Source organism: Dasypus novemcinctus, chromosome 14 (assembly GCF_030445035.2).
Source record: "Dasypus novemcinctus isolate mDasNov1 chromosome 14, mDasNov1.1.hap2, whole genome shotgun sequence".
Taxonomy (NCBI): Eukaryota; Metazoa; Chordata; class Mammalia; order Cingulata; family Dasypodidae; genus Dasypus; species Dasypus novemcinctus.
The window spans coordinates 96883849-96896064 of NC_080686.1; the positions used below are offsets into that span (position 1 = coordinate 96883849).

A 12216-nucleotide genomic window follows, 5' to 3' on the forward strand; every position below is an offset into this window, starting at 1 on the left:
TGCAGAAGTGAAAACACGCTTCTATTAAGAAAAAAAAATAGAGAGCAACGACGTAAAAGCTAAACAAGCCTTCTTTTATTTTAAGTGTCCAAGCACATCTTTCAATTTAAGAAGAACAGGAGTAAACGTTAGTCACATTTCTCAATGTTTGGAATAAATACCCCACAGTTTTCCACAAACACCTCCTGCTTTATAGAACTGTTTTCCCAAACTCCCTTGGCCCTTATGTGACCCTCTAAGCTCCTAAACAAAATAATACAGTCAACAGAACCGTTTTTAAAGGGAGAAGAGAAACAATTTCAGGACTCTGTGTAAGGAGGCAAAGAATGGCTTTTTTTTTTTTTTAACTTTTCATTCTTCAGCAGCTTGTTAGAGTTTCAGGGCCTGTGCTAGTGAAACCTGAGGGTGACAGGCAGTAAAGTGAATCTATTGCTACCCGGGCCCTTTAATGAGCGCATTGATCAGCAAAGAGGAGCAGAAAGCACAGGCCGGTGACACCTGAACGAATATAAATTTAGCCCCGACGGCAGATCTTCCAGCCGTCTGCCGGTCCCACGCTGACAGCACTAGAGAGGAGAAAAAGGCAATTTTGGTCTCCGGTCTTGATTTTCTTCAGGCTGTTGGCAGTTTTAAGAAGAACAAATTACAGCCATTTTACCTCCAAAAGCAGTGGGAACTTGTCAAGGATTTCCTCCCTGGGAGTGACAACTGGGTGTAAGCCTCCTCTGTACTGATTTTGCATCTGAAATCCCTCAGTGTGACTTGAGATGGAAGCCCTTGCTAGCCAGGAGAGGTGTCCAGAAATTGAACAGGCTGCTTCACCAGGGAATGAGTGCCCTGTCACCGGAAGAGCTTAAAGAGTGGGAGCAGTTTGGCCAGCTGTCAAGACGGTCCAGAGGGGTTCAAGCTTGGAAAAGAGTCCTGGGGAACGGTGGAAGAACTGGCCCTGGGTAAGTGTTCAGATTACGCCAGTGCTGCTCCTCTCTCGTTCTAGAAAAGCAGCGGTTTGTGGAAACTGGTAGATGGTGTTTTGGATTCTGATGTCACTCTTTATTGTGGGACATTGGGCACCTCACTGCCCTGGTCCATGGGCACCCAAGTCTCTCCATTCATCGATGGGACTTGAACTACTACCTTACTCACGGCTTGTCTTGAGAACTTCAGTTCATAATGCATGAGTGGGACGCGCTCACTCCAGAGTGGTAAAGTATAACATGTCCTCAAAAATATTATTTTTATTATTATCGCTATTATTTTTATTTTTGTTCAGTAAGTTTTCTCCAGACTTTATCACATTCTGTTTTCTTCTTGGGTGCCTGGCCCTTTCACCCACGTGATCTCACTTAAACCTCCTAACAGCCATAGAAGGTACAGAGGATTACTCTCCAGAAGACACTGAGGTTCAGAGGGGCAATGCCGTCTTCAAGGTCACACAGCTCCCTCCCGGAGCCATTGTCTTCACTGAGGTATCACACATCAAGTACCTAGCGTGGCGCCTGGCACAGAGTAGAAGCTCAATAAAAAATGAGGGCCTCCTCGGGGGTAGGGGCTAGAGCTGGGCTCCATCTCCCTGCCTCATCCGCGCCCAGCACATCGGCCCCTCCCCGTCCTGCTCTGAAATGCTATTTCTTGCTCACCTGTTTCCCCTCCATATTCAGGCTACTGACGTTTCGCTCTTTTCTCCTCTTTCTTTCCCTCTAGACTTTGGCACATCAGCACCTTTTGATTTCTGCAGCCTCTTCAGAAGTATTTTTGACACAAACAATAGTCCCAGCGTTTGCCTTTTTAAGAGGCATCAGCACAATGTGAGCAGACACGGGTGACTCATCTTGATCATCGCCTTTAAGCGAGTCACTCTGAGCCTGGTCTCGACAGGGTTCACTGGGCCATGAAACCCACTACTATTTTTATGCCTTTTAATCTATCTTTTAACAGCCTCCTTGTTTAAAGGTCTGGGCCCTGGATTCCCAGAAAGCGTGTTGTAGAGAGCAGTGAGGACAAAACTGGCTTGTCTTGATCAAAGGCTCGAGGAGACCCAGTCTGGGGTCCTTGTCACCGCACAGCTCTCCTAACGCTTCTTCCAGGGCTTCCTTTGGTAATGCCCCCAGCGGGAGCTCCTCTGACCGCTTGGCAGAGGTTGGTTGGCTTCCTCCGTTTGGATAACCGCTGAGCGCTCCAAAGAAGGCTTCAGAATGTCTCCTGAGGGTCAGGGTTGCTCTCTTGAGTCTGTTTTTGGAAGGTCATTGTGGAAGGGAGTGTTCAGGGTGACTGTCACCGCCTTCGGAAAGCCTTCAGGCCACGCAGGGATAGTGGCTTCTCTCCTGGGTTCTTTCGGCACCAGGTGCCTGTCTTTGTGGTTGTATCCTATTTAACGTAACGAACACTCGTTGAGGATTTACATGAGGCACTGCATTGCATTCGTTTCAGTGTCTTTCTTTTGGACTATGCTGTGACTTCTTTTTCTTATTCGGGGTATAGAGGGAATGCAGCACTGTCATCCTCAGACTCAGTTCTCCTATTCTCTGGAGATCCCCAGACCAAGAGAACTGCACATGCAAGAAAGCTAACCAAATGGGAAACCTTGTTTTATCAAGAGAAGAGCTGGCCAAGCACCATATATCCCTCGCTGCTGGGCTTTCTGGGAAAACTGGGTTGGAGAATAGGATGTAGGCTTTCATCCCATGTGGGTGCTCTGACCTCCTCCAGCACCCTAACCTTGGGACCCATGTTCTTTGTCTGGGCCCCAAGAGGGGCTCCGAGACCTTGAAAATCACCAGCAGAGTTTATGATGGACAAACAGGACCCCGAGGGGTGAGCCCATTGCATTGGGGCAGAAAATGAGAGGGCATGGCTCTGGATCTGTGGCTGATGAGCCCAGCAGGAGAGCATTAACTCTTCCCAGGGATGTGGAAGATGGCCAGAAATATTCTCTTTCCCCTATGGCAAGAATGGGAAGAAATACAATAACTGCACCTCAGAACAAACCTCAAAATATTTAAAGGAATACAGAAAAATCCAACACTCAACAAGGTAAACTAACAATTCTCTGACATACTATCAAACATTACCAGGCATACAAAGAAGATGGAAAATATGACTCCTAGTGAGGGTAAGATTCAAACAATAGAAATAGACACAGAAATGGTATAGATAAAAACTTGGTAGGCAAGGACTGAACTGCCTATTATAAATATACTTCTTTTTTTGTTTGTTTGGGTTCCTTTATTTTATTAATTATCTTTTTTTAAGCTTAATAGAGCACACAAAATGTTACATTAAACACATAAGAGGTTCCCATATACCCCACTCCCCACCCCTGTCCCCCATCAATTTTTTAATTGTATTTTTTTGAAGATACATAGATCACAAAATATGTTACATTAAAAAAATATAAGAGGTTCCCATATGCCCCCCCACCCCCCTTCACCCCACTTCTCCCACATCAACAACCTCTTTCATCATCGTGGCACATTCTTTGCATTTGGTGAATACATTTTGGAGCACTGCTGCACCACATGGATTATACTTTACATTGTAGTTTACACTCTCCCCCAGTCCATTCAGTGGGTTATAGCAGCATATACAATGTCCAGCATCTGTCCCTGCAATATCATTTAGGACAACTCCAACTCCCGAAAATGCCCCCACATCACATCTCTTATGTTCAAGAAGATAGAGAAAAACATGATCATGTTCTGGAGAGATATGGAAGATGTGAAAAAGATTCAAGTCAAACTTCTAGCGATGAAAAAAATCTGAGATGAAAAAAACATTGCATAGGACCAACAGCAGATTAGGAAAGTGGACTTGGCCCAGTGGTTAGGGCGTCCGTGTACCACATGGGAGGTCCAAGGTTCAAACCCCGGGCCTCCTTGACCCGTGTGGAGCTGGCCCATGTGCAGTGCTGATGCACGCAAGGAATGCCGTGCCACGCAGGGGTGTCCCCGCGTAGGGGAGCCCACGTGCAAGAAGTGCGCCCCGTAAGGAGAGCCGCCCAGCACGACAGAAAGTGCAGCCTGCACAGGAATGGTGCTTCACACACATAGAGCTGACACAACAAGATGATGCAACAAAAAGAAACACAGTTTCCTATGCTGCTGACAACAACAGAAGCAGACAAAGAAGAACACCCAGAGAATAGACACAGAGAACAAACAACTGGGGCGGGGGGAGGGGAGAAAAATAAATAAATAAACCTTAAAAAAAAATAGCAGATTAGATACTACCTAAGAAAAGATTAGTGAATTTAAAGATAAAGCAATAAAAGCATCCAAAATGAAACACAGAGAGACAAAAGACTGAAAATAAAATGAAACACACACACACACACAAAACAAAGAAAGCTTTAGTGAGCTGTGAGACAATTTTACGAGATCCAATGTATATATAACCAGAGTCCCAGACAAATGAGGGGGCACAAAAATATTTGGAAAATGTTTTCCAAATTTCATGAAAATTATAAAACCCCAAATCCATAAAGCTTAGCAAACTCCAAGTAGAAGAAACTTGAAGCATAAGAAATCAGTGTACATCATAATTAATGGTTTGAAACCAGTGATAAAGAAAATATCATAAAAGCAACCAGAGAAAAATGTGCAGTTTGAACAGGGTAACAAGAGAAGAATGACAACAAACTACTTGTAAGAAACAAAGTAAGCCAGAAGACAAAAGAGTAACATCTTTAAGGTATTGAAAGAAAAAAAGTAATTCTCAACCTACAATTCTATACCCAGGAAAAATATCTTTCAGAAATGAAGATTATATGAAGACTTAAAGCAGAGGAATGGAACTTGGTTACATTGGGTTACATGGTTTGTCAGGAGAGGCTGAAGGCAGGAGATATTTCAGTAATTCAAGCATCAGATGATGAGACCTAAATTAGGGCAGCTTTGTAAGAATAAAGCATGAGTTGGAGAGATATTGGCTCTCGCCTGTCTAGCAGAGATCTTCTAATCCTTCGAAGCCCATTTTGAATAGTAGAAATGATGTCTTCTCTAGCTCTCATTCCTCAGGACATAGGGCAAGCAGGATACTGACTCTCAGAAAATGTCTTTTCAGTTGTAGCCGTCTTCCTTCATACTGACTCTTGTCTACACAATTTTGCTAAATGTTTACCTCCTTTTGAAATTATCTTGGCTCTATATTTATAAATGATTATTATTATTACAAGTGAAATTATTCATTTTAAAATTCAGTCATTTTTTTGAAAACTTGTCCCTGGAATGGGCATCATGAGGTACACTTACTAATCTTTTCTCCTAGTCTCCATGTTTTTATCTATAAGACAATCTGAAATGGTTAAAAAAAAAATTCTAATGGTATTGAATACTAAAAAGGGATAAAATAAGCAAGGTTCTATAATGTAAATTAATTTTTAGTATGTATTATTTATCTAAACATGAAATAAACCCATGGTTTTTAATAATAGCACCTTCTAAGAAGTATGTGGTAAAATAACATGACATTGATGGATATATTAGAAGTATTAGAACAAAAATTTGAATTTTTCTTCCAGGACTAAGGATGGCTTAGTAATCAATGTACTCATTTATTTATTCAGCAAAAATAGTGTTTGGAAGTAAATGTCTACTCATCCTTCAAGGCCCTGATCACCTGCCCCCTGAGAGCCCCTGAGTCCCCTGGGTAGAGAGGAATGCCCACTCTTCGGTTTCTATTATATTGTATATATATCTATAGCTTTTCCTCAGCTAGATTTTCTCTTCTCTATTCCTCTGGATAGCTACTATTCGTTTTACTTTTAGTTTAGAATTCTCTTGCTCCCTGATTTCCCTTGCCTGGGCAAGATGCTTGTTGTGAGTGCTCTCATTGGCCCAGATCCTTCCACGAGTATGCGTCATACTTAGTTATTGTGTAATTCTCCCTCATTGTCTGGCCGCTCCAATTCTGCTGTAAGCAGAGTGGCACAACGAGTGAGGGGTTATGTCTCTCATTGTTTCATGGGTCCCCAGAGCCTATTAGAATTCCTGGTACATAATAGGTGCCTAATAAATGTTTTGGAATGAACAAACAGCTCTAAATTATCCTAGATCTATGATTCTTAACTTGTATAGTACTTGGCACATAATGGTTGCTCAACAAAGACATATTTGCCAAACTGAATTGAAGTTATGTCCTTGTCCATACAATTGGTTTGGGGACATAGATACACACAGACCACAGTAATACAACTAAGAATGGGTCAAACACATTAATTCTAATTGGAAATCTGAGGAGTGTAGTAGAAGGTTAGGATTTTAAAAGATGGACATGATGGTTAAAGAGATCTGTAGGTACACAAAATATCATAATGCAAGAGTGTGATTGGCAGTATAATATGTCATGGTGCCTGGTGAGATGGTCTCTGTGAGTACAGCATAGAATTCAAGGATGCCTGGGGGAAAGGGTTGGGGAGGGGGTGTGGGACCTGGGGCTTGTTATAAAAGTGACTGAAGTAGATTCTATTTCCTTTCACAACTTTCACTTGCTAAGCAGCTGTCTGTCTTCAGTGGAAATTAACATATATTTAAGATCATTATGTGTGTGGGACTTCATATTATTTCCTTTATTACAATATCTTATGAGGCTATCCATTTTACAAAGTGGGAAACTGAGGCCCAGAGGGTTTAAATAAGCTACACAGGTTGACTCAGGCACCAAAAGAGTCAGTATTTGAACCAGTTTTATCTGATTAAGGAACCGCTACACTTTCTTTATACAGGAGCTCTATTGCATGCCTCTCCCCACCGGTATCCCTTAATGAGATTAGTACACAATGGTTAAGGAAATCAATAAATAATACTTACAGCATTATGACCATGAAAAGATTAGTTCATGCTAGGCTACGTAGTGTGCAGTTTTTCCTGTGTTCCTACCTTCTATCATATGCCTGTTAATAGCACTCCAAATAACTAAACAAAGTTCTGAGCTCTCAGTTTTTAAAAAATACCTTTACTAGAAACCTGCCTGCAACGCTGCACATTTTCTCTTCAATCTGGACAAGTCACTTTCTCAGTTTAGTACCCAACAGCCATCCTGGGACTTCCCTTTGCTAATCTCCATCTCCTGAGTTGGATCCTGCATCACTTGCATCCAGGATCTTCCTCTTCTATTCCTTCCTTTCTAAGTGCCTTCTTTAGCATCTTCCTATGAAGGGACAGGTAGAAGGTCATTTTAATTTATATTTAACCTTTGCAACTCTGGAACTCTTTACATTTTTTTTTTAAGTAAAGTCAATTGATAATGTATTTCTGGATTGGGAAAGATACTGTGGCTCATTCAAAAGCCATTTCATCCTCTCTTACTAGGCTTGCCTGTAATTTAGAGTCTGGGAAATTAAAACCACATTTCTCAGACTTCCAGTCATGACACAGTAACTTTTACTGGACTATCCCATCTGTAAACAAGTATCAAACTGGGAAAAATATATGAGGTCAGTCTTCTTAGGCAGTGCACAACAGGCAATGCAAAGCCGCAGTCCCCGAGGGAAGGGAAACTCCAGAGGCGAGCCCCATGATCTCCCAGCTTTGTGCCTGGGCCAGTCTCCTGACCGGCACAGTGAACTGGACTCCAAACAGAGCACGAGATCCCACTGAGCTGGGGAGACAGAGACTGGAGCTCCGAGCTCGAGGGCCCTGGAGAGGAGGAGCCTGTGCTAAAGTGGATGGGGGGGGGTCCCCTGAGAGTCTGGGGCTGAAGGTTGGCTGTACGTGGGCAGGGCTTACCATGTGGCAGCTTCCACAGCGTGGAGAGCAGAAGAGAGCTACTAACTGTTTTAGTTTGCTAAAAGCTGCTGGGAGCAATATGCCAGACATGGGTTGGCTTTTGTAATGGGGATTTATTAGGTTAAAAGCTTGAAGTTCTGAGGTTGGGAAAATGTCCAAATCAAGGCATTATCAGAGAGGCTGTCTCGCCACAGGTCGGCTGCTGGCGGCCCTAACTCCTGCCACGTGGCAGGATACAAGGGCTGCCCTCCATCCCCGGCCTCCACCTCCCACTGCAAGCTCGCCTTGCCCCTGTGCTCGGCTGCAGGCGATCAGGCAGCTGGCTCATCTCACCCCTCTCCCTGGGCCTCGTCTCCTTCAGCCTCTCGGCGGCCTCTTTCCACCCTCTCTGCTCCACTGATCCCAGATTCTGGCCTCTGGGACCTCTCTCTCAGCCTCTTGGGGTTTCTCCATCTCTGCTGCTTTTTCTCTGTATATTTGTGGCTTTTTAGCCCTCCATTTATAAGGGACTCCAGAAAGAGGATAAGCCTGGGTCCCGCAATCTAATCACAGTCCCTTAACTGAATCTAGCCCGAATGCCTCACATACAATAGGTTTACACACACAGGAGTGCATTAGCTTAGGAACATGCTTTCCAGGGGTCCATAAAAGACTCAAACCAGCACACAAGCCACCAGGCAGTGCTGGGCAAGGAGCCGGGCTGGGGCATTGGATTATTGTCTTGCCAGGATGGAGAAATCCCCTGAACCCTATTAGTTAGTCCAGCATCTAGCTAAAATGCCAGAAAGGCCATGCCTGATGCATAGACCTGCCCTAGCAGAGTAAAAACCAAGCTGCTGAAAAGATCCTTGGGGTGAAGGAACTCAAAGTTTGAATTCCACCATGTTAGGGGGTCTTGGGAAGGTCACTGAGCTATCCGCAGATCTGAAGCAACATGGAGCAATGTGTTAAATCAAGCTTTCACAAATTCAAGGTAATTAACCAGTGACTGAAGAGCTTACCAATTTCAAAGGAAGGTAACAGAAGCCAGAGACTTTACAATGTCCTTTCCATGATATTTAATATTCAATAAAAAGGTCACTAGGCAAACAAATAAATAGGAAGAAGTGATTCATAGTTAAAAAAAAATTAGAAATCAATAGAAGGCATATCCAAGATAGTGCAGACTTAGGAAAGACTATAAAATCACCTTGTAAATATGTTCAAATAATTAAAGGAACATTTGATTTTGATGAGTGGATAGGAAAATTGTAACTATGAAGAAGAAGAAAATGGAAATGAAACTCAGAGAGTCAATAGTGAATTGGAGACGGCAGAAGAAAGACTCAGAGAACTTGAAGATAGACCAGTAGAAATTAACCAATTTGAAGTACAGAGAGGAAGAAAAGTCTGGAAAAAAAAAAAAAAGAGCATCAGGGACAGGTGAGAGAATGCCAACTAGTCTAACAAATGTAAACCACTAAGCTAAAAAGTAGTGAAATAAAGCAAAGAAAATATTTGAGGAAATAATGGTTGCTTTTCTCCAAAATTTGATGACACACAGATCCAAAAAGTTAAACAAACATCAAACAGGATAAATATAAAGAGATGGATATGAGGAGCATAACAGTCAACAGCTGGAAGCCGGAGATAACAAGCAAGTCTTTAGAGGGACATGTGCAGAGAGAGGGACAAATATAAAAATTAACCTTGACTTCTTATCAGAAACCAAGGAGGCCAGGAGACAAGAGAGTTGCAACTTTGAAGTGCTAAATGAGAAAAACAGAACCAAAGTAAATGGGCAATTCCGAATTCCATATCCAACCAAAATATCTTTTTAAACAAGGGTGAAATAAAGGCATTTTCAGGCTAATTAAAATTGAGAGATTTCATCTTCATCAGATTGTCAGTACAAGAAATGCTGAAGCAGAACCTTCAGGTCAAAAGAAAGTGATCGCAGATAGGAACTGCCATGTACAGGAAGGAATAAAAAGCCCCAGAAATAGTAAATTAGTGGAAAAATTTTTAAAAGATTTATTTATTTATTTCTCTCCCCTTCCTCCCGCCCCGAGTTGTCTGCTCTCTGTGTCCATTCGCTGCGTACTCTTCTGTGACCACTTCTATCTTTATCAGCGGCACTGGGAATCTGTGTTTCTTTTTATTGTGTCATCTTGTTGCGTTAGCTCTCTCTGTGTGCGGCTCCATTCCTGGGCAGGCTGCACTTTCTTTCGTGCCGGGTGGCTCTTCTTACAGGGCACACTCCTTGCGCATGGGGCTCCCCTACACAGGGGACACCCCTGCATGGCACGGCACTCCTTGCGCACATCAGCACTGTGCATGGGCCAGCTTCACACAGGTCAAGGAGGCCCGGGGTTTGAACTGCAGACCTCCCATGTGGTAGGCGGATGCCCTATCCATTGGGCCGAGTCTGCTTCCCAATTAGTGGGTAATTTAAAAACTGTTTTTTTTCCTTCTTATAACTAATGTAAAAGAGTTATAAGCTGTTTAACTATTTAAAGCATAATAAATAACACTGGAAAGCGGGTATAAAATGTATGTAAAAGACATGACAGCAAATTAAACAATGACCTGAATATAATAACGAAATAATAATTAGACAAATTCTAATCCTCATCCAGAAAACACATGACAAAGAATCTTGAGAAAGATCATTATCTTGAAAATCAAAAAAAAAAAAAAGGAAAGAGAGCTATTTTAGATTAAAGGAGACAAAAGAGGGATGGCAGGCTAAGGCAACTCATGATCCCTCATTGGGCCATGGCTTACACACACGTGTGCACACACTCACGCCATAGTACAGAACTTAATTAGGACAAGGAATGGAATTTAACAATGGACATCTTACTAAAGTTAGTGTTCAAAGTTACATTTCTTGAGTGTGAGTGTTGCATTGTGCTTATATAGGAGAACATCTTATTCTGAGGAGATACATGTTGCAGTATTTAATGACCAGGGGTCATGACAGCAACCCCCTCCCCCCAGATGGCTTTCATGTCAGTTTGCTCATTGTTTGTTTTTTTTCTTCAGAAACCAAGCGTGGGACCTCCCACGTGGGAGGTGGACACTCATCTGCTTGAGCCACATCCGCTCCCCTGCAACTTACTTTTGAGTGGTTTAGCAACGGAAAAAAAAAAAAAAAAGCAAAATTTAGAAATCACTGGTATCTCAGAGGTGCACTTCTCAGATTTCCCTTTGAGAAAGAACCTGCCAATCAGTTAAAAGAGATGAAGGAGACTGGCAGCTTCTAACTTTCAGCTCCTTCAGGAAGCAACTCGCCTTTTGAAGTACAGCCCGACTCTTCCCTGGCAGCTCCCAGCTGTGCCTGGTTGGGGTTCGTGCACCAGCTGCCCAGGGGGCAGTGCGCTCAGGGCTCCCGGTTAGGCTGGCTGAGACCTCGTCCGCTCTGCATCGTGGACTGAGGTGCTCTCTGCCCATCTCGCTTCCACCCTCACGTCTTTCAAAGCACTCTCTTTGCACACCTAACTCAATCTTTAGTCCAACAGACATAAACTGGTGAGGCTAGCTGAGGAGTATATAAAGACTGCTTGTATTACTCTTTTGACTTTAATATAGGTTTGAACCTTGCAAAATAATGAAAAGTTAAAAGCCAAAATTAAAGAAAAGAAAACGAAAAAGAAAAAATACATCTTCTAAACTCTCAGGATTCCTGGACTTTGGGTTCTTGGAGATTTTGGGTTTCATTAATCACAAATACTCAAGGTCAGCTTGGAACAGAATCTAAATTCACCCGGGGAGAGTCACCGCAAGACACCCATTTTCAGTGGATGGGCGGTGGCAGAGGGGAGGCTATTTTGGTGAGAAGCTCCTTGATTTGACAGCTGCCTGCACAGCCTTCAACCACTTTTCCTCTTAGCAAGGGCAATGTCTTTCTGAGAGTTGTTTCTAGAAGCTCAGCCAAGAGCTCGCTATTTCAGATCTTCCAAACACTTTGTAATCTGCATAACACCCTGGAAATAAATCTCTTACTGGGTGAACAGCTTGTGTGGTTTCTCTTATCATCAACTGAATTTTAACCAATATGCAGATAGAAATGCTTTTTCTCATGTAACTAAAACTTTTCTCTCCTTTTCTAAGTACCAATGTCGCTGTCAATAGGCCACTGTCATTCTTACTCCACTTTCTTTACATGTGACCTACATATATTTTTGACCTCTAGAAGCTTTGACGATCTTTTCTTTATCACTTGTAATTCTGAAATTTCATGACAAAGTATCTTTTCATTCATTACCTTGGACCAACAGTGGGTCCTTTCATTTATTATACTTGTCACTGGAGGCTTATGCCCTTAGGTCTGGAAAATTGCTCTTCATCCTTTGACAGTCTCTTCCACAATATTCCCTGTTACAACACTCCGGAAGACCTGAAGTTCAACCTCTTAGATTAGTCTAAACCCTGAGAAATTCCTTTCCTTTCTCTCTTCCCCTATTTCATTTGGTTATGCTTTCTGAGAGATTTTTCTTTTTAACTTCCAGGT

The 12216-nt window shown here is 42.6% G+C and overlaps 1 long non-coding RNA gene across 1 annotated transcript in view; it reads left to right on the plus strand.

Annotated features, from left to right (window-relative positions):
• The first annotated feature begins 374 nt into the window (after nucleotides 1-374).
• Nucleotides 375-12216, plus strand: part of LOC111766340 (uncharacterized) — a 40899-nt gene continuing 29057 nt past the window's right edge. The window contains exon 1 of the long non-coding RNA XR_011645703.1: nucleotides 375-950. This is a non-coding gene — a long non-coding RNA (uncharacterized lncRNA). The remainder of the gene's footprint in view (nucleotides 951-12216) is intronic.